We start from the raw sequence: 23956 nt of genomic DNA, 5'->3' as shown, positions 1-23956 counted from the left end.
AGCTTGCCAGGCTTTGCCGCGCAGGCAAGATGCTCTCGGTAGCTTGCTAGGCTCTCTGAGAGGGGTGGTGGAATTGAATCCGGCCCAGCCAGGTCGGCTGCACAGCTTAGCGCAAGGCAAATGCCCTACCGCTGCGCTATCATTCCAGCCCCTGAGTACCAACTCCCCTTAATTTTTTTTCTCATGTACCACCCAGTTTTAAATATGTATATATATATATAAAATACATACACACACACACACACACACACAGAGTCACTCATGTGCATAGTGACACATGCAAACACAGACTGTGTATTCTCTGTGAGAAAAATTGAACAAATTCATAGATCATATTTCCAGGGGTTGGCCTCTCTGTAATCCAGACCATTTTCCCATTTGTAATAAACCACATTCACCAGTAAGTTGACCTCCCAGGGGAGTCACAGGCCACTCCAGAAACCACAAACACCTCTGGATTTGCCATCAGACATAACCGAAACTCACTGTCCGGAGGCCTGATGAGAGATTTTTAAGAGTGGGACAGAAGAAAAGCATAAAGATAACTCAGATGTGTGTAAGTTCAGGGCTTCCTCCCTGTGCTCTTCAGCCATCCAACCTGATGAGAACCAACAGCTCTAATCATAATTACCTGAAACCTTTAGCAAGGGCATCTCATCATGAAGCTATTTTAAAATCGAAAGCTTTTTTTTTTTTTCTCCCTATTTTGGGAGAAATATTCTATTTTGGATGAAAAAAAATAAGACTCCAGACCCAAAGAAGCAGAGACCACACATCACTGTGCAAGGGGAAAGGGAAGTTTGAGGCCCACAAAAGAGGCATTACCCAGCCAGGAACACCCCAATATAATGGAACCAAAGGTCTCCTGGCTCAGACTCAACTGTACATAGTGACCCCTGACAGGGGCAGTCAATGCAGGCACTTTGCACAAAGCTTGTCAGGAGGCAAACTGTTCAGAAAAAGCTGTTCCCTGCCAGCTGCAACAAAAGCTTACATGAGTTTCCTCCTGAACAGGATTACTTTTTTTTTTTTTTAAATAACAACAGCTTGCTTTTTTGAACGCTAAACTATATGCCCGGTCGGGAGCCATTTTAAGTGCATCGTGTACATTAGCTCAGGATGGTCCACTGTGATCTCTATAATAATAAAGATAAGATGGAGCAGAAAGAGGCTAGAGAAGTGTCCCATGTTACTCCACCAACCCTGGCAGAGCTAAGATGCAAACCCAGACACTCAGCTGCACCCAGCAACCACAGTCTAACTATAGATTCACCTGTCTCCAATGTGCTAGCTTCTGAGTCTCTGACAGAGTAGGTCATAGACTAAATACACAGAATAAATACAAGAATAAGGGTCCGGGAAGATCTTTTAGGATACTCTCATTTGATTCTGTTTACAAATAAAAACCGAAACCCTGCGATGTTGAGTGGGTTGGAAGAGACGGACACATCTCAAACCATCCAAAGTAGACAGTGCTAAATAAATAGTCAAATCAGAGCAAGCACTAGGGGGATCAGGAGCCACTTCCTAGGATTTGTTTTTGAAATAGTGTATAAGGCTCAATGGGCTGAGTGCAGGAGACCTGGGTCCCATTCCTAGAACTGCATGCTCCCCTGAGTACAGAGCCAGGAGTAGACCCTCAGCAATATGAAGCTTTGTCCAGCAACCTCCCGACTCAAAAGAAAGGTACAATACAGAGTGGCTCCATTATTTCAATCTGTAGTCCATAGATTTGATAAGGTCTTCTGGTATGATCAAACTAGATCATTTTACAGAAAAGGAAATGGAAATTCTAATTTAATCAAAGTCATGTTAATAATGACAGATGAGGCACAAAACAACAGTAGAGCAGATGGTTGCACATGGTTGACCCAACTTTGACACACAGTATCACATGTGGTCTCCCAAGAACTTCCAGGAGTGGGGCTAGAGCAATTGCACAGTGGGTAGGGGCGCAAATCAGTGTTCAATTACCGGCATCCCATATGGTCCCCCGAGCAAAGCCAGGGGTAATTCCTGAGTGCAGAGCCAGGAGCAACCACTGTGCATCGCCAGGTGTGATCCAAAAAGCAAAAAAAATAAATAAATAAAAATAAATAAAAAGAACTTCCAGGAGTAATCCCTGAATGCAGAGCCAGAAATAAGCCCTGGTATGGCCCAAAAATAAAAAATAATAATGATGATAGATGAGTTTCTATCAAAATATAAATAGGACATCTACATATGGTTTAGCATTTTGACAAGACTGGATGACCTGGAATATGCTAAGTCCTAAATTTGTGATTCCTAAAGTGGCATCAGACCATCACAAATTTGTCCCATGAGAAGCCAGGAGCATCTGTCCTACGGACTTCCCCATGATAAATATGACTCTAAACTTAAAAGGAAAACATACCCCATGCTAAATCACTGAACCCAGCAATGGGGAGCAGCACTTAGCCACCCCTCAATTCAATTTTCCTTCCCTGAATTTTACCCACCACTGCCTCTACCACTGTGAATTAAAGATACTAAAAGAAACTTCTTTTTTAAGTTTCACCATGAAATTTTTATTGACAATTTCACATGAAATAACCTGAAACTTCTCAAAGACCAACAAAACCAAATTTGGGGATTATTATCCTAAAATTTACAGATTTTTTTGTGTGTATTTGTTTTGAGGAGACACCCAGTGGTGTTCAGGGCTAACTCCTGCCTCTCCGCTGAGGGATCACTCCAGGCAGTGCTCAGGGGACCATATGGAGTGTTGAGGATGGAACTGTGTGCCGAGTGGCCAGGTGGGCTGAGCACATCCACCAGGAGTGTTCAGAACTGGGAGTAAACCCTGAGATCTGCTGGGTGTGAACGAGGAAAAAATAAAGCCACAATTACATCATGACTTTATATATTTTTCCTTCCTCTCCCTTCCTCACTGTTGCTATGTAGAACTCAGATTTTCAGTGAAGACACTGAGTGCAGGTTATGCCACTTTTTCAGGTGAACTTGAGCACATTCATTGACGTCTACTCTCCTATGTATAAAAGGTGAAAAAAATAAAGATTGTTGCCCATTTTGGATAAGGGACGAAAACTACCAACTGGAAAAGACACCCTTTCAACAAATGGTGCAGTTGAATAGGAAACCAGAATGAAGCTGGCCCCTTTGACTATGCCATACATAAAATGTGCCTAAATTGGATTGAAGTCCCAAATGTAAGACCTAAAGATACTAACCTCCTAGTAGAAATCATGGCAGGGAAACTTTAAGATATTAGACTTGGCAATGATTTCTTGGACATAACACCAAAAGACAAGCATCAAAATAAACACCGAGTACACCAAGACGGAGTCAAATTCAAGAACATATGTGCATGAAAATAAAGAGCAGAGTGAAAAGGCAACTAAACATAATGAGAGATAATAACTGCAAATCACTTCTCTGATGAAGAATTAAAATCTAGACTAAAGAATTTCCATAATTCAACAATTTGGCACAATAAAAAGAACTAATCAGTGGTCTAGGGAAAACTCAGTGTAAACTCCCTGCCTTACAAGCATGACAAGAACCAGTGAGTTGAATTCCAGCAATACCTCATTAACTGCATGCTATCCAGGAAGCTCTGCAGTTTGGGAACCTCAGTGCCACACGAAGCATGTGACCTCGAGTGCAATGCAACTATTCCTTTATATGGATGATCACCACAACTAAGAATGTGGGAACTTCGCAATCAAGTATGTGCAACTACAGTTCATCACAGAAGCAACAACAACAGCAACAAAAGGAAGGTAATGGGCTACTTAAAAATAAAACAAATAATTAGATTTTAAAATAGAAAAGGATGGAAATAGATATTTCCTCAACTACTCAATTTGCACATAAAAATGGTCAATATCACTCATAAAAAGGGACCTGAATATGAAAAATACAAGTTCACACAAATTAGAATGACCACTACTAAAAAAAACAGAAAATAGGGACTGGAGTGATAGCACAGCAGGTAGGGTATTTGCCTTGCATGCGGCCGACCCAGGTTTGATTCCCAGCATCCCATAGGGTCCCCAGAGTACCGCCAGGAGTAATTCCTTAGCGAAGAACCAGGAGTAACCCCTGTGTACTGCCTGGTGTGACCTAAAAGGCAAAAAAAAAAAAAAAAGAACAAAAAATAAACAATGAGATATCACGTAGCACTATCAAGATGTTCTATGCAAAGAATACCAGAAACAGGGAGGAGGTGTAAAAGGAATGCTCATTTGCTGTCATTGGGACTGTTGCTGGCTCAGTCTTTCTGAAAACCTATTTGGAGACGCCTTACACATTTCAAACAGAATTTCCATATCACTTTGCAATTCCACTCCCTGGAGTCTACCTCAAGAACACAACAGCAGGAATGAGAGCCTAGTACAGCAGGTAAGACACTTTCTTTGCATGTGTCAACCCACCTTTGATCCCCGATGTCCTATAGGATCCCTCAAGAACCACCAGGAGTAATTCCTGGGCTCAGGGCCAGGAATAGCCCCTGGTTTTGAAAAATCCTCTCTCAAAAAAAAAGAACACAAAAGCATTAAATCTAAAGAGCAAATGCACACTTATCTTCACTGTAGCACCATTTGCAATAGCCAAGATCGGGAAAAAATCCAATCCAAGTGCCCAACAACTGATGACTGGATAAAAAAAAAAAAGTGAGAGATAGATATATATGTACATACACATATAGATATATATACATTTACACATAAGCATATATGTATATGTGTGCATAAATATATCCATATATAGTGAATGCAATACGATGATGCTATGAAAAAAGATGAAATCTTGCAGCTTGCTGCAATTTGGATGGAATTGGAAGGTATCATACTGAGTGAACTGAGTCTGAAAGTAAAAGATAAAAAACAGATGATCTCGCTCATATGTGGATTATAAAGAAACAAAGCAAAGGATTAGATAATACCCAGTGGAAACAAATTCTGAGATATGATCATTAGAACCTGGAACTGAGGGGATTGGGGGAGGGATTATTGGAAAATGGCAGCGGGTTCCGGGGCCGAGACCTCCAAGCCTACTCGAATTGGAGTCGAGCATCTTCCACCCAGATCCTCCAAATTCCAGTAGGCGGGGGTCACACCCACCACCTGGCCCCCTGGCGCCGTGTAATCCCATCAGCGGCCAAGACTCAGAGACTATAAAATCCAGATCCCGGACGAGAGCAGTGCAGTCTCTGCCCCCGCGCCTCGGTGTTCCTTCCCGGAGTCCCTTGGAGGGGAGCGGGTTGAGCTTTCCTCCCCGCCCCGGCCAGGGCTACGGCAGCCGGAGACCTCCAGGACCAGCCACCACCATGCTGAGACCACTCTCCGCACACCTGAAGGTACTGGCAGAGGGACAAAGCCACGCGGGTTCCGGGGCCGAGACCTCCAAGCCTACTCGAATTGGAGTCGAGCATCTTCCACCCAGATCCTCCAAATTCCAGTAGGCGGGGGTCACACCCACCACCTGGCCCCCTGGCGCCGTGTAATCCCATCAGCGGCCAAGACTCAGAGACTATAAAATCCAGATCCCGGAACCGCGCGGCCGCGAATGACATCTTATTATCTCATTCCTACTTTGGACAAACTTGCAGGCTGTCGAATGTAGCCTGCCCACAGGGCAGAGTCTGGCAAACTCCCCGTGGCCTACCAAATATGCCAAATACCAGTAACAATGATGGGTCTCATTCTCCTAAAGAGCCCTGAATATAATCTCAGGGCTAGGATGAAAGAGACGTTACTGGGGCCTGCTCGAGGCAATCGACGATTAACAGGATGATGAAATGAAATGAATCTTTACACAGTGGAGAAGGGATTGGTGCGCAGCTTTGCAGCTATAAGTGAATCACTTCTTTACTACTGTAAACTATATGCCTCAATTTAAAATCTTTGAATAGAGGGGGGGCAAGCCCCAAAAGAGCTCTGGCAGCCAAAAGCCTCCAGAACTCAATCACCACCAAGTTCACAGCCGATCTTCACAGGCTCCAGAGAGCCTCATCCATGAAATCTGCTGAAAAACCCAGGTATGCAGGATTTGTGACTAAAATCTCCAAGCTCTCACAGAGTCAGGAATGGGTGACCTTCCCCCAGCTCCCTGTGCTTCCAGGTACATGGCAGTCACGCCCACGACCTGCCGCTGGGCACCATATAAGCTCACTAATGGTCTTGATTCGGACACTCACAAATAAATCTCTTGGAAGAGAGCAACAAAAAGCAACTCACCGCAGAGATACCTCCAGACCCCAGAGTCACCATCCAGTTAAAAAAACAATTAATTTAACACCCAGGAATGGCTGAGATTAGTACCAGGAATTTTGCTCCATGAATGGAAGGCCAGCCACACGTTCTAGGTAAAAAGAAGCTCAGATAGAGAAGAGAGCACCAAATGAAGGGTGTCGTGAGGACCCTCCCAGGATGGGAGAAGCATGCTAAAAGTAGTCTATAGACCAAACATGATTGCCACTCAAAGCCTCTCTTTCAAAACACAGTACCCAAAAGAAGAGAGAGAGAACAAGGGGGAATACCCTGCCACAGAGGCAGGATGGGACGGGGGGGATGGGGGGTGGGGGGGATGCTGGGTCCCGTGGTGATGGATGACGGGCTCTGGTGGAGGGATGGGCACTTGATCATTGTATAACTGAAACCCAAGCACAAAATTTGTAAGCCTATAACTGGACCTCATGGTGTTTCACTAATAAAAAAAGAAAGAAAAAAAAATTAATTAAACTCAGCTGTATTTAAAATTTCAGAATTCCTGGAGTGCACTGCCACATTCATGGTCATGATCGCATGACATCTCATACTCTACACCACTGATGTACCAATTTTGGGGGGAAAGAGGGAGGGGGATATATATATTAGCACACAAGGCACAACATACTGGTAATCTCTTGTACAAGGGCTTAATGGTTCCAGGGTGAAATACAACAATCTTCACACACTTTCCTCATATATATATATATTATATTGAACTTTTTAATTTTTTTTAATTTTTATTAGTGAAACACCATGAGGTACAGTTGTAAAGACTTACAAACTTTCCTGCTTGCATTTCAGTTATACAATGAATGAGTATCCGTCCCTTCACCAGTGCCCATTCTCCACCACCAATGGTCCCTGTATACACACTTTCCTCTTAAGAAAACTTTTTTGGATAAATTTTAGCAGATAATTCATAATAAAAAATTATTTAGGTCCTGCTTTTGGGGGCAGGCTTTGGGGGGCAGGATGGAAAGATTTGAAATATGGTGGTGGAAAGGTTTAATGGTGGTGGAATTGGAGTTGGAATATTAAATGTAATAAAATTTTGTGAACAATTTTATAAAAATAAAGTTTTTTTTAAAATAAAATTTTAAAGAAAGTTCGAATTAAAAAAAAACAGAAAATGACTATTGAAGAGACATCGAGAAGTTGATGATTGTGCAATAATCCTGGGACTACATAGTGGTGCAGCCATTAAGGAAAAAAAATAAAAGTATGAAAGTGCCTTCAAATATATTTTAAGTTCCCCTATAATCTAAAATTCCTACTTCTGGAAATATAGCCAAAATAAAATAATCACAAACAAGAGCTCAAAAAGAGAACTGCATACCCATGCTCATAGCAGCATTATTCACAATATCAAGAAGTGAAAGTAATGCCCTGTTCAACAACAGATAATGGAACTTTGAGTGCTTGTTTGAAGGTTCTAGCAGGGGAGCGCAGCTCATAGCAAAACCTCCACCAAAGAACAAAGAACTGTCATCTCTGTTCAGGGGGAGCCCAGCGTACACAGCCTCGGCTGGGACGCCCATGGAGCTGTGATTGAGGAAGGGGACACCCACCTAGCCAGCCAGATCAGGGTGACAGATGTTGCAACCAGATCCCCCTCAAATCCGGTAAATGGATCTTTGAACGGTGGGCCTCAGAGATGGTACAGTGATTTATGCATTTTCCTTGCTCTTAGTCAACTCCAATTTGATCTACAGAGCAAGGAGTAAGCCCTGAATCACACCATTGGGTGTGGCCCAAGAAAAACAAACAAGTAACAGCAAAAGATAAGAGAAAAGAGATTTGCTGCTGGAGAGATAGTATAGCAGGTAAAGTAATTGCCTCACAGGTTCAATCCTTAGTACAATATATGGTTCCCTGAGCACTGCCAGAAGTGATCACTAAGCAGTCAGGAGTAAGCCCCTAAGCAAGCACTACCAGGTATTATCCAAAATCAAACCAAAATATATGACATACTATACAGAACATAATATTACGTTGCCCTTAAAAAGAATCTTTGCATACTTCAAGATAGATATACCTCAAAGATATTAGTCTGAGCAAAATAAATTCATCACCAAAGGACAAATACTATGTGACTCCACTCATATGATGTCTCTAAAGAAATTAAAAGCAGAAGTAGAAGGATGATTGCTAAGACCAGAGCACTGTAGCACTGTCCTTCCATTGTTCATTGATTTGCTCAAGCGGGCACCAGTAATGTCTCCATTGTGAGACTTGTTGTTACTGTTTTTGGCATATCGAATACACCATGAGGAGCTTGCCAGGCTCTGCCATGCGGGCAGGATACTCTAGTAGCTTGCTGGGCTCTCCGAGAGGGAACCAGGGTCAGCTCAGCCGCGTGCAAAGCAAACGCCCTACCTGCTGTGCTATCTATCGCTCCAGTCCATTCAGAGGCTAAGGCCAGAGGGAGACAAAAATTAGTACTGGATGGGTATTGAATTTTAGTACTGTAAAATGAAAAAGTTCGAGATATCTGTTGTCCAGCAATCTATTGCCCAACATAAGAATATTTAAGTTAAATTTACTTAATACAACTAACACATACCCTTAAAAATGATTGATGAAAAATTTAATATTGTGTGCTTTTTATCACACATTAAAAAGTAGTCATATAGAGCTGTTTGGGTAATAAAATAAGATATGAATGCCTTTATCACAATGTCTGGCATATATTAAACAGTAAAAAATATGTGCTGTTAAAAAATATCACTTATTGGGGCTGGAGCAATAGCACAGCAGGTAGGGCTTTTGCCTTGCACACAGCCAATCCAGGTTCAATTCCCAGCATCCCATATGGTCCCCCGAGCACCACCAGGAGTAATTTTCTACCTATCCCTTATTAAGACTCCAAACTAAAGGTTGCTTCTGAATTCATGTTCCCTTCTTAAGAGAAATTCTTGGACTCAAATCCTTCATTAATCCTATTCTACAACTCTTGAGTTCCAATTACTTGGTTGGTGAGTTCTGCTTTAGAATGCTGATTAATCATTTCACAGTTTTCAAGAACTCCTAATGTTTTCCTTTGTTATTGTTGTTGTTTTCATGCTTCTTTTGTTGTTGTTGTTTTTACTAAAGATATCACCTCTAAAAGAGAGCACTGCTCAGAGGGAAATAATACACCACTACCTTAGTGCCTATACACACACACACACCACACCATTCCACTCCTTCATAAAAGGGTATTGCCAGCTTCAAGAATATGAAAATCTCTATGGTTAAAGTTTCCTCTAGAAGTCAGAGTCATGGAACAGTAGGTAGGGTCCTTGCACTGCATGCTGCTGACCCGGGTTCTACCCCTAGAACCACATATGGTCCCCCAAACTCAGCAAGAGTGATCCTTGAATGCAGAACCAGGAGTTATCCCTGACTACTGCCAGGTGTGACCTCCCCACCCCAAAAAAGAAGGAAACTGTGGAGTTCATGCACAGTTCAACCAGCCTAACCAGTGGCTGAATAAACAGCAGTACTCCTACATTAAAAAAAAATTTTTTTTAATAAAAGAAGGAAACTGAATAAAAAACTTTTTAATAACATAAAAATGTTCATATTTCTGCAACCACTAAAAATAATGTATAAGGCACACAACAGTATATTCAATAATCTTCTAAGAACCCAATATAACAGATACAATGGCATCCACTGAGCAATAATGTCACAGGAGAAATACACAACTAATCTGCATTCCCTAGCCCATGTTTGCTGGAAGAACTTCCTTTTTTTGGGGGAGGGGGGGAGAAGGGGGTTAGGGCCATACCCAGAAGTGCTCAGGGCTTACTCCTGGCTCTGTGCTCAGGGAATCATATGGGGTGCCAGGGATTTAACCATGGTTGTCTGCATGCAAGCAAGCATCCTACATGCTATACTATTGATCTGGCCCAGGACTTCCTATTTATAAAGGCCATGTTTTCCCTGTCTCCTCACCCAAATAGTCACTTGCTTTCAGAATCTAGAATCTAGAGATTTTTATTTCTACTTCTTATAAGAAATACATGATGGGTTAGAGAGGTAGTACAGGGGTTCAGATATTTGCCTTGAACCCAACTTGAACCCAGCTTTGGATCCACATATGAACGTCAGGGGTAGTTCCTCAGCACAGAGCCACAAATATCCTCTGCACACTGCTGGGTATGCCCCACATGGACTAAAACAAAATACACAACAGAATAATTGAAATACTTAAAAAGGCTCGAGCGGGCCCAGTAACGTCTCCATTGGAGACTTTGTTGTTACTGTGTCTGGCATATCGAATACTCTCGGTAGCTTGCCGGGCTCTCCGAGAGGGGCGGAGGAATCGAACTCGGGTCGGCCATGTTGGTCGCTTGTAAGGCGAATGCCCTACTGCTGTGCTATCGCTCCAGCCCAATTGAAATACTTAAGCTGAAAAAAATTTGAGCATGACAATTGACTACTACTCCTTGGAGGATAATACCTTGTGGAGGACTTTCCTTTACACTAGGGGAAGTTCTGCAGCAATATACCAAATGCCAGAAAGCTCTCTAAGCTGGGACAATTAAAAATGACTCCAGGCATTGCCAAGTGTGTCTCTGGGTTTAGAGGAATAGCCACTAGTTGAGAACAATTGTTTTAGAATGACTTATACCTTATGTGGCTTTCCTGCGAAGACTGAGACCCACTATACACACTTTTTTTTCTTGTGCTTAGGGCTAACTCCTGGCTCTGCACTCAGAGATCACACTTTGTGAGCTCAGGGACTATATGGGGTGCTGGGGATCAAATCCAGGTTGCAAGGCAAACACCCTACCCAATTTACTATTACTCCGGCATATACACATATTCTTATACCCTAAAGGAATTCGTTTGAATTCCCACATACTTGAAAATAATTCTTATAGATAGACAAGCACACTGCAAATGCATGTACTAAGATATGGCACAGGGTGTAAATAAAGGAAAAGACCTGAACTTTTGCAAAGTTCTATTTACAGAGTAATAATTTTATTATTTTGATTTGGTTTGGGTTTTATTTCTGGTGGTGCTCTGCAGTTACTCCTGGCTCTCATTCAGGAATCACTCCTGGCAAGCTTTGGAAGACCAGATGGGATGCCAGGGATTGAACCCATCAACCATATACAAGGCAACAACCCTATCCAATATACTATTGCTCCAGCCCTGGGAGTAATTATTCTAATACATAGAGGCAAACAAATACATTTGTTTTTTAATATGGTTTACTAACATAAAAATAAGTTCAGGTAAAAAACAAGTTGACTAACTTACACAAATCTTGCTATCATCATCCTATCTCTTGTTAGAGGTTGCTCTTGGCAGTTCTCGGGGAACTATATGTGGGACCCAGAGATTGAACTGAGGCCAGCTGCGTGCAAGGCAAGCACCTAAACCCCTGTACTACTGCATCATAACTATTTTTAAGTGTTCTACTTAGTAATGTTGAGTATATTCACATTAGTGTGTAACTGACCTCCAGAAATTTTTATCATGCAAAAGCAAGTCGAAACCCATCACAAAGGACCTTTATCTTTAGGTTCTTAACAAAGCCATCATTTTACTTTATGTCTCCAAGAATTTGTCTTTTCTAGGAGCATCAAGTAAGAAGAAACACACAATGATTTCCCTTTGGGAACTGCCTGAATTCACACAGGAAAATGTTCTTAAAATTCACATATGTGGGACTGGAGTGATAGCACAGCGGGTAGGGCATTTGCCTTGCACGCGGCCAACTTAGGTTCGATTCCCAGCATCATATATATGGTCGCCCAAGCACTGCCAAGAGTAATTCCTGAGTGCAGAGCCAGAAGCAACCCCTGAGCATTGCCGGATGCGACCCAAAAAGCAAAAAAAAAAAAAAAAAAAAAAATTCACATACATTCTTAATGAGTATGTTAAAATTTTCTTCTTTAGTAAAACTGAATAACCTCCCTTTCTATGACATTGCTTTCTATCCCATTCTATATTTTTTTTAACCATTCATATATTGATGAGTATTTGAATTCCTTTGGATTCCTTTCACTTCTTGGATCTCATGGACTTTAGATGCTGTTTTCAATTCTTTTTTTATCTGAAATGGAATTGTGGACCCATGTGCCAATTATTTCTGCTGTTTTAAGGTCCTGTTCCACTGTTTCACATAGCACAAACTCTCTATACTCAGAGAATCTGGGTTTCCTCTCTCATCAAATAGTCACTTTTCTTTACAGTGAGATAAGGGCTGAATGAGATGATCTCTGACAAATACTGCTTGGCTTGATCACTGCTAGAGAGGACTCGACCAATCATACCTGTTTTTTCACTTCTGCCAGGTCACCAATGACAAAGGAAAAACTAATCCTCCATCTCCAAAACTCATTTCTTACATTTGTCACCCAAATTCCAACTCACTGCTAAACTTTCTAGATTCTTTAAAATTTAAGAAGGGGGCTGAAGAGATAGTACAGGGGCTAAGGCACTTGCCCTGTAATGCAACTGATGCCTGTTCAAACCCACACCCTCCAGGAATCACTCCAAAGCACAGAGCCACAAATAGCCCCTGAGCACCACAGAGTGTGGCCCAATCACACACCCCCAAAGATTTTTATTTAAAATTTAAAAGTGAAGTGAGAGATGTTACTTAGTGACAAAGTATGTGCTTCACATGTATGAGGTCCGAGTCCTAGACTTGATTCCTGGCACAAAAAAAAAAAAGAAGGAAGGAAGGAAGAAGGAAGGAAGGAAGGAAGGAAGGAAGGAAGGAAGGAAGGAAGGAAGGAAGGGAGGGAGGAAGAAAGATCAGTTTGTTGGCATCCTTCCACCACCAAAGAAACTTTAGTGAGCTCTCCTGTGATGGCAGTGTCAAGCTCACAGATCTACCTCTGATACTGTTTTCTCTCAACCACCAGAGAGAACCTAGAGAGAGCCTTCAGGGTAATGAGAAGAAAGAGAATGATGCTTCCTTTGATTAATATTAAAATGACCGCCATTGGCCAAAGCCACTGACTCCCACTGATCTCAGCCCAGATCACAATGTCACTCAACTGTGCAGTTCAAGAAAGTATCCACACTGGGGCTGGAGCGATAGCACAATGGGTAGGGCGTTTGCCTTGCACACGGCCGACACGAGTTCAATTCCCAGCATCCCATATGGTCTCCTGAGCACTACCATCTGAGCATCGCCAGGTGTGACACAAAAAAGCAAAAAAAAAAAAAAAAGGTATCCACAGCTTCTGCAATACCCATAATTTGCACCTTTGCTTTGGACAATGCAGTGAAAGATGGTGGAGTTCTTCTAGATGAAATAGAACTTCAATCTGCAATTGACTTAACCAACAAGGGCTCCCACGCCCAGCCCAAAGAAAGATTTCCCAACTGCGGAAAGCGTCAAAAATTCATGGTTTTTCCACTCTTGCTTCCCCAACAATGCTTCTCCAGCCAACAGCCTGGTCCTCACCTGGGAGCACACTGGAAATATGTCCTAGCATACTAGGACCCAGGTGACCAATCCTTGGAGAAGCAGAACTTGCACTGCAAAATCCATGCCACCCCCAGACCCCCCCACCACCACACACACACACACATTCAAGTTTCAGCAGGTGTTTTTCAGACCATAGAATTCATAGCAATGTGAGGAAGGAGATCAACAAAATCAAACTTGAGTATTATATCATAAATACCTCCTCAAAATGTTGTTACACAGTATTTGCCACAGACTCATAAATTCAGAGGCTCCCAACTGCCTTCCAGAGGCAGTGACACTTAAGCATTTTTGGCTTTTTGTTTGTTTGTTGCTTTTTGGGTCACGATGCTCAGGGGTTGCTCCTGGCTCCGCGCTCAGAAATTAGCTCTGGCAGTGCTTGGGGGACGATATGGGATGCCGGGGATTGAACCTGGGTTGGCTGCGTGCAAGAAAAACACCCTACCCCTAGACTATGGTTCCAGCCCCGAACCTTTATGCTTTTGAGTGGAGATCTGCAGCTTCTCTCACTGACGCTTATGCTGACTAGTTTGTCTGTGGGAATGGGAAACGTTCTGTGTGTTATATGTGTTATCTGTCTGCGTGTGGTCCAGTCCTGCATTCCAAGACAGACACACAGACACGTGGGTCTCATTGGCTGCCTGTGTTATATGACCTCTGAATGCAATTCACTCTTTTTGGCAGCAAAAAAAAAGAGCTTAGCCACTTTTGGAGGCTAAAAGTAACAACCAAGCAGCTGATACAAATTCAGTCATGACGAAAATGACCTAAGTGCTCCGGTTATGACTCAGATGAAGGGTCCCAGGTAAACACAAACCTCAGCAACATGGTAACAAGGAGTCGACAGCTGTCTGCCCATGGTCCTCAAGCTGCACGGCATGCAGTTCACCACACCCTGCTGTGCCCCAGACCTTTCCTTCTAATCCCACAATTGTCATTCTTGCTCGAGTTCATTTTCACTAGGGATAATTTGTTTTAATTTATTCATGATTTACACAGATCCTACTTCCCAGAGGGATTTTATGGGCTTACATAGATAGATGATCATATTTGTGAACAAGAGAAGAGAAACGAAAGCAGAATTTAAAAAAAGTTAAAGGCCCACATGAGTATCTCACCCGCACGGCAGAGCCTGGCAAGCTATCCATGATGTATTTGATATGCCAAACACAGTAACAACAAAGTCTCCAATGGAGACGTTAGTGGGCCTGCTTGAGCAAATCGATGAACAACGGGAGGACAGTGACAGTGATAGTGATGGCTTAGTGGCGGGAGCGTCAGCCTTGCCCTCGTGAGGCGCCCCGGGGTCCCGGGGTTAAGCATTCCATCCCCAGCACCGGTCCACATGCTCGCAGGCACGTTCTTGCTGTCGTTTATAGTTCCCAGACTCATAACAAAGTACGTTGGAGCACTTCAAGCAAAGCTCCCCCACAACCTCCACTCATCCCAACAGCAAAAGGGGAAAGGAGAACTTGTAAAGCAAATTTAAAATCAAATAAACAGAAGTCTTAGCAGAGAATGTACATTCATCTCTTGATTTGGGGGGCGGGGGGGTGGGAGGAGCGTGTTTCACCCCCAGTGGTGCTCAGGACTTAGGCCTGGCTCTGCACTCAAGGATCATTCCCAGCAGGGCTCAGGAAACCACGTGGGATGCCAGAGATGGAACCCAGGGCAGACTGATGTAAGGCAGTGCCCGACTCACTGTACTATCGTACTGCACCCCACCAGTCTGATTTGTCACACTCTCCCCACCCCCCATGCCCCTGTTCCACTGTTCCTCTCCCCCAGAAAAGAAAGAAGTGAACTGATGACTAATGCTTTTGAAAATAAATCCGAGTGCTCAGCTCAACAATTCCCTTTGCCTCTTGGGCGCGAGTGGATAACCCTCCCACCTCCTTCTTGGCTCTAGTTTCACTTAAGCACGCACATCCCCAGTCCCACCCACTCATGGTGGCCTGGGGTGACTCCTCTGAGGAGAGCTAGAACTGCCCGTGGCTACACACTAAAGTCAGTTTAGTGCCAACTTTTTTAAGCGAACTTAAAAAGTTCGCTTGCATAAGGAATAGCTACCTTTGTCAGCTTAAAAGGTGTATTTTGTCCCCTCTGTGTTCTCTCCTCTGACTCTTTTTTCAGGAACCTCAGAACTCAAACTCAAGTGAGGGCAGAGTCTAACATTCATTCAATTGTATTTTACTTGTATTTATGAAGAAGTCCCCTCCCAAAAAAAAATCAGGCAAACATGCCACAAAGGCACTCAGGTTATTAACATTGGTTAAAAAAAAAAAAAAAAAAGACCCAAATTTCTTGGTTCCTGAGACAGATGAAAGAGAAATAATAGGCCAGAGAACTAGTTCCAGGGGTTAAGACCTTGCCTGGCATGTGGTGGACCCTCCAGCACCACATGGTCCCCTGAGCACAGAGCAGGGGTAGCACTGGGGCACCACCAAATGTAGTCAAAACTCACTCACCCTCCCCCCCCAAAAAAGAGAAAAGCATAACCCATGAGCTGGGTGCATCCAGAGACCATTCTCACTGGTGCTCACTGGTCCTCACCTGATGATCTTCCTCGCCCATGCATACCGGAAAATCTTGTTTGCTGGGTCAGTAACAGACCCACTTCCAGGCAATGGGAAGTTCTGGTAGATAGGCAGATACTGCCACCTCCATCTGTTCCTCCTAAGAAGCAGGTTTCAATGTCAGTAGGCCTTCACCAAGGCCACTGAAACCATATGCAAGGCAAGTGCCTCCTCACCTCCAGTTCTGTCTTTCCACCACTAAAGTCCTGGGCAACGTATTGCTAAAGATGCAGAAACCCATAGCTTGCCAAAGGCATGGGCGCACTAGGTTTAATGGCTCTAGAAAACACTGTGCTAAGAGGAAGCATCAAAAAAAGTAGTTTTGTATATTGGAGTGTGTGTGTGTGTATCTGTGTGTCTGTGTGTGTCTGTGTCTGTGTGTGTCTGTGTGTGTTGCCAGCATCTAACTCAGGGTCTCACTCATGAAAGCAAACATTCTACCACTAAGCTATATCTCCAGTCCCTGAGAAAGCAATTCTAGTAAAAAAACAGAAAGACTGCACTGAAAAATGCATATATATAAGGTAAGGTAAAGGCCCTCCCGTTGATAGTCGATTTGCTCGAGCGGGCCCAGTAACATCTCCATTGGAGACTTTGTTGTTACTGTGTCTGGCATATCCAATACTCTCGGTAGCTTGCCGGGCTCTCCGAGAGGGACGGAGGAATCGAACTCGGGTCGGCTATGTTGGCCGCTTGTAAGGCGAACGCCCTACCCGCTGTGCTATCGCTCCAGCCCTTATATATAATAAAGATGCAAATTTATTAGCACAAATAAAATTTTATAGGTTCTTTAACGTGGCTAAAAAAAATGGTCAGAATTTCTCAATACAACCTTTCTAAGATATGAGTTACTTTTTCCTATTACAAGAAAATTGTGTTCAAGAGGTTTCTGCTGAGAAACAGCATATCTCAGAAAGAGCACAGATACACTCATCTGTGTGTATACACACACAGATGTATACTTTAATTTACTAAAATGATGAAAAAGAACTCAACCAGTTTGAGCTCACTCTTCTTAATTTGTTTTGGGGATTTGAGTTTTGTTGGGTTGTTTTTAAGGGGGTGGCGATGAGTCACACGCTGCAGTGCTCAGAGGCTATTCCTGACTCTGTCTCACACGTGACCCCTGGCAGTGCTCAAGGGACCACGTATGGTGCCAGGAATTTAAATCAGGGTCAAGGCCACTGAAGCCACATGCAAGGCAAGTGCCTGACCTCCATCCAGTTCTGGCTCTCCAGCCTTCATTCTTTTGAAAAAACTAAGAGGGGCCCAGGAGCGGAGCACTAGAACATGTGCATAGGTCCCTGAGTTAGACCCCTGACACTGCCTGGTCCCCTGAGCACCAGCAGGTGTGGCAGTAGTGGCCCCAGGAACTACATCTGCTGCCCTGGGGCCAAGTGACCCCAAGGTCCGTAAGCACTGTATAGGAAGCCAAATAAATTAATTAGTAAGACTGAGAAAGATGCTTCCAAAACAAAAGGCCACTAAGGTTTTTATCTAAAGTAAAATAACAAAGACAACTAGTTCTGAATGTATCCTGAGGTTCATCCTCGGTCATCTAACAGTCTGTGTGGGCAATTGAAGACCACTGCAGCACTGTAGCACTGTCCTCTGTTGTTCATCGATTTTATCGATTTGCTCAAGTGGGTCCAGTAACCTCTCCACCGTTGAGACTTGTTGTTACTGTGTTTGGCATATGGAATGTCACAGGGAGCTTGCCAGGCTCTGCCATGCAAGCGAGATACTCTCGGTAGCTTGCTGGCCTCTCCAAGAGGGGCGGAAGAATCAAACCCATGTCGACTGGGCACCCTACCAGATGGGCTATTGCTCCAGGCCCCAACCAAGAAGAAAAAAGAAAGAAACTGGGGAAAAAAAAAACCTAGAAACACTAGGCCCCCTGCCAACACAGACTTCACAGCTAGGGGCTCACACATTCCGTCTCACCACCAACAAGTTCGTGCTTGTGACCCCGTGCGCTGTGTCTGAGCAGACCCCAGAGCTTTGTCCACATGTTGACCAAAAAAATATTGTTTTCCAGGGCTGGGGTAGGGGAGATAGCTCAGTAGTCATGGATGCACGTCCTTAGACATGAATTCTATTGGCCTGGGAGCAGATCGAGCTAACAGGGATCGCCCAAGTGCAGAAACGGGTGTTTTTGTGCAGGGATGTTAACCGTGGCTGTGAGTGAGAGCGTGGGGACCTGCCTGGCTAAGGCGGGCTGGGGGGCGGGGAGGGGAAAGATGAGAAACTAGCAGGAAGTCGCAGGCTGGGCTGGCCTGGGGGACAGGAAGTGCCCCCTGCTGTGATGGTGTGACAAACCATGGGTTGGGGGCTTGGAATGAGGTATCAGCTGGCCCCTGTGGACAGCACGACTGTGAGTGCCCCTGGGACAGAGCTTCCAGAACATTCCGTGAAGTTGGAATCCATCCGGGAGCTGGAAGAGAATGCTGTGTCCCACTATCAGCTTGGGGACCCTGGTGGGGGGGGGGGGGGGGTTGCTAGGAACCAGCTACAGGTGTGAAGGGGGGAGTGGAATACAGACCCCCGGGTAGGGTTAACAGGAAGGACCCCAGGCCCCCGGCCCTTTCATCTCCTCCTGGAAAGAGCTGCATGCAGACGAAACACCAAACTGTCCCCACTTTGTAGGAAAATCAAGTGGAAAGCAAGTCTGAGCAAAGACAAGTCCAGCCCCGGCTCACGGCCCAGAGACAGTTGGGGACAGTGGGGAGGTCACTGGCCTTTCACGCCACTGATGGGCTCTGCCCTGAGCCCCCCGCGAAGGATCCCTGAGCACACGGCCCGGAAGCTGGTTCTGAGAACCACTGGGTGCTCAAACAAACAAAACCAAACTCCAAAAAATGCCCTTTTAGTATTTCCTGCTGAGTGGAGAAATCTGTGGGCAGAGAAGGCCGGCTTGACCAGCTGTGAACAAGATCACAGTGGTGAAATTGGAGCACCACAGTTCCATCCAGTGTCAAAAGGACCTCAGTTATGTTTCAGGAGCATAGCTCTGCCTTACACACACGCATGGACTAAACTAAAAAGGGCCATCCAAGGTCGGCCTTTGAAAAACTCTGGGGATAAAGCTTTGGATTCTCAGAAAAGTCAATTAGAGCAAAGACTAATCAGGATTTTCTTACACTTCAGGTCATTCTGAAGGAGTGTCTTTCTCTATTATGTTCTTATTGCCTACATGGGTTCTTTCCTTTTAAACAATTATGAAAAAGGTAAGTTTAAGGACTTTCAAACTCTGGAGGGTAAAATAGTTCCCTCTCCCCACCCTGCCCACTCCCTTCAAAATGAGCTGGAGAGCTGGAGGGACAGCTCGTGCAAAGCATGTCACCCTGAACATGAGGTGGTCCCCAGAACACCAACAAGAGCAACTCCCTAGCCAAAGCCAAAAATAGCTCCTGAGCACTGCTGGGTGTGGCCCAGAAACAAACAAACAGTGCTGCCTCCCAAACTTGGCAGAACATTGTGAGAGAGACAGTATAGGGAGAAGTACTGGCCTGCACTCATCCAACCTGGAGCTCAATCCCCATCATAGAGTACACACTCACCCCAAGCTCTGCCAGGAGTGATCCCTGAGCAGAGTCAGGAGTAAGCTCCTGTGAGTGTGGCCACAAGTCCCTGGCTTCCAGAAATACAAATAACTTACCCACATGTAATCCTACTTGACCTTCAAGCTACTAAAGTAAGGGGGAAAAAAAAATCAACCCATGGGGGCTGGAGCAATAGGAGAGTGGGTAGGGCATTTGCCTTGCATGCGGCCAACCCAGGTTTGATTCCTAGTATCCCATATGGTCCCCTGAGCACCACCGGAAGTAATTCCTTAGTGCAGAGCCAGGAGTAACCCCTGTGCATCGCCAGGTGTGACCCAAAAAGCAAAAAAAAAAAATCAACCCATGTGAAAACAAAGGCTGGGAACTGAAGTGAATTATCTATAGTCTTGCTTGTATTGTAAGTTGTGGCTTGTATTGGTAAGGTCAAACGAAAGCTCTTTTGTCTTTTTTCTGGGATGCTCTTTCTACAGCACAACACTGGTTCCAGCCCTTCTCTGAGTGAATTCAGGGCTAGCACATTCAGGAGGAGGAACAGTGGCGCCCACACAAAGCTCAGCCAAGTCACCCATTACATGTCCTGAATATCACCCCATTAAATTGTGGTTTGCTCTTCCTGAAATGCATCCTTGCCTTTCATTTTCCACATGTAAGTCCTTCTTTCTGGTTTTCCTTGTTAGTTAATGAATTTCTGGCCCCCAGAGGAGTCCATTTGCTCACTCCATGAGATACGATTACAAATCCCAATCTAGTTACTAACCTTACTGCTTCATACCAACAAAGCTTTCTCTATGCTCCAGGTCAACACTAAACCTCACTCCCTGCAGAAGCAGTTAGTATATTTAGCGCATAGAAAGGCTGCTGTATCTTACCCTTGACTATATCTCTCCTACAGTGAAAACTGCCAGGGTGGCAACATGGGACTCTCAAAAGATTAAGATACATATTCACATTCCATTACCATGGTTTGAAACTCAGATATTTGTTCCTGCAATAACTAACCTACTACTTGTGCCCCCCCCTTTTTTTTTCTTCTATAAAGCCTATTTTGCTTTTTAAGGCCACTGTAAGCATATATTTATGCCTTTAAAAATAGTAGATAATTTTCAGAGTCACACCTTGACTCTGTAAGTACTCCAATGTTTTTTTCTTATTCATGATTTTTTTTTTTTTTGGCTTTTTGGGTCACACCTGGCGATGCACAGGAGTTACTCAGTTACTCCTGGTTCATGCACTCAGGAATTACTCCTGGCGGTGCTCGGGGGACCATATGGGATGCTGGGAATTGAACCTAGGTCGCCTGCGTGCAAAGGCAAATGCCCTACCCACTGTGCTATTGCTCCAGTCCCTTATTCACGAGATCTTAACCTCCATTTATTTTGAAAACTTGAATCTACCTGCTAACCCACTTTCTGGGGGAACTTTGGCCACAGATTTGTTCCATCAGTAGCACAAAACACCACCCAGAGGGAAAGCAACCACAAACAGAGCACAGAGATTTAATTCTTCTAGCAGTAATTGCTCATTCAATAGCAAAGCAAAAAGTATCTAGAAAGTCCATACTGTGTGCTGGGCACTTTGCTACTTTAAGGACACCAAAAATAAGACAAAGTCTCAGCACTCAGTGTAGGGAGGAAATAAGGCCCATTCAAGGCAGGCTTATAAAGTGCTAGGTTCAAGTGGGGAAAGTTACACCGTTGACATTTGCTTCCCCTTCCTCCTCTTCCTCCTCCTCCACTTCTTTTCTACATTGATTAATAGGTGTTTTTTAATGAATGCCTTAGGATACATACTCTGGGAACTTATTAGAATTCTGCTTCAGAATAAATGTATCTTAGTAAGTTACAGTGGTTTGAGTGTCAGGAATTTTCTGTGTTTTACGTTATTTAATGTAAGAGGAATGATTTTTTTTTTCTCTATTTCATGGAGAAGGAAATGAGGCTCGAAAAAGTTTGCGACTAGTTGAAGGGCATCAAGTCCATGATCACGTGACCCCAAAACCCTGAGTTTCCCTTCAGCTGCACGCTCATTGGCAGGAGTTGGGGCTCTGAGTCCACTCAAATGAAAAGATGTTCCACGTTCAGCGAGAGTTCTTAGAAGAGAAGAAACCATGCAGAAGAACCAAAGCACAAGTCACCAAAGCCTGTCAAACCAAGGGCATTAAAGTGGATTTTATAGGTTCTCTTTCAAATCCAGAGACTACTATTATGTTCTTAGAATGCGCATGGTGTTAGCTTGCTATGATATGGGATTTCTCCTAATACATAACTGGCTTAAATACCTTCTTTATTGTTCACAAAACCAGTCTTCTTGAGCACTTTTTAAATTCCCCATTCTCTATTTAAATGTTTTTTATCAATCTTTCTGACTTCTCATTGTAACGATAGAAAGAAAGAAAGAAAGAAAGAAAGAAAGAAAGAAAGAAAGAAAGAGTAGTAGGTTATTAATTGCAGGAACAAAATCTGCAAACCATGGTGATGGAATGTGAATGTATATCTTAATCTTTTGAAAGTCCCATGTTGCCACCCTGGCAGTTTTCACTGTAGGAGAGATATGGTCATGGGCAAGATACAGCAGCCTTTCTGTGCGCTAAATGTACAAACTGCTTCTGCAAGGAGTGAGGTTAGTGACTAATTTATCACCACTAATAAATTACACAGAAGTAACAAAAAAACACACGACATTGTCTCTGAAGCAATCTAACCAACAATCTAAGTATAATCCAGTCTTATTGCTGAACTTTTAGTATACAAAGACATGGTAAATCAAGAAACAATGTGATATACCAAATAAATATAGAATATGGAATTTTGTACAAATAAAGTAGAATGGGGGCCGGAGTGATAGTACATCAGGTAAGGGCACTTGTCTTGCATGCTGCTGATCCTAATTCAATTCCCCAGCACTCTTCAGAAATGTCTATGTAGAAGAAAAGTTGAAGCTCTGTTCTGTTTTACTTTGGACTGGGGTTAAGACTTGAACCTGGGGCCTTCTACACGTACCGCATGTGCTCTAGCACCTTTAGGGTGACTTCCAGGCCTGAATCATTATCTATGAGTATAAAGATGATTTAAAATGCTGAGGTTATGACTCCAAATCCACACACTAAGTCCTGAACACCTCCAGGTACGACCCCAAAACAAAACCAAAAAAAAAAAAACCTTACCATTCCTACACCGAGGAGACAGAAGCACATGGTTAATAACTGTTAAGTGTAGCTACTACTTGCTTATTTGTCATTTTTTTTAATAAAGGAAAAGCTTGTCTCTTCTTTGAGCTGGATTCCTATGTAGAAAAACATAGGCACATAAAGATCTTATTAGCATGACTAAATGCTCATCTTTTTCAAGAGTTCAAATCTATCCCTCAGATGTTCAAGATTGAAGAGGCAGCCAGCAGAGGAAGGTACTAAGAGCCATCAAGATTTTTCCAGAACTAAATTGTCCTACCCAATGCCTGGCTTCACACAAGCACCCTATACTTAACTCCAGCACTCCCTGTACCTGGGAGTTGACTCATGCAAGACAGCTCATCAAATTGAAAAGCTACCATATTTCAGAATATAGTTACGATTCTTCTCCCAAGAGAATGAAATTTGGAGTCTCCAACCAGCAGAAAGAAAAGCTTTAGGTCAGTTTTACAATTTGCAATGTTTATTTTTCAGAAAGATAACCTGGTCATTTGAGTTTCACTTTTTGATTTTTATTTATTTGTTTCTTCTAGCATGTGTTATGTAAGAAGCATAAGAATGGGAGGGGGGAGAGGTATGCTTCATATAGTCTGATACTCCAAAGGCCTTATTAGTTAGAATAAGAAGCAAAGTAGATGAGAATGTAAATAAGCCAAAAGCACACAGGTGGTGGAATTGGTACTGAAACTACTGTGTGCCTGAAACAACTGTTACGAACAACTTTGTAAATCACAGTGCCTTAATAAAATATTTTAAAATTTGAGTAATAAATAAATAAGCCAAAATTTTATTCCACCCATAGGAAATTCTATTCCTGTTTGTGCCTTCCTGGAAGGACAGCAACCAAAAGATAAACCTGATACATTTGAGCTTTCCCAAAGGTAGGCAGTGAAAAAGAGATGAACTACACCCGTGCTTAAATATTCATA

The 23956-nt window shown here is 43.4% G+C and overlaps 1 protein-coding gene across 2 annotated transcripts in view; it reads right to left on the bottom strand.

The window, feature by feature from the left end:
* SLCO5A1 (solute carrier organic anion transporter family member 5A1) overlaps window positions 1–23956 on the bottom strand; it is a 162929-nt gene that overhangs the window by 135472 nt on the left and 3501 nt on the right. The gene's annotated exons all lie outside the window — the stretch shown is intronic.

This window comes from Sorex fumeus, unplaced genomic scaffold (assembly GCF_029834395.1).
Source record: "Sorex fumeus unplaced genomic scaffold, SorFum_2.1 ptg000002l, whole genome shotgun sequence".
In the NCBI taxonomy this organism is placed as follows: Eukaryota; Metazoa; Chordata; class Mammalia; order Eulipotyphla; family Soricidae; genus Sorex; species Sorex fumeus.
Note: the sequence above shows the minus strand (reverse complement) of the source record. Positions and strands in the feature narration are given on the sequence as shown.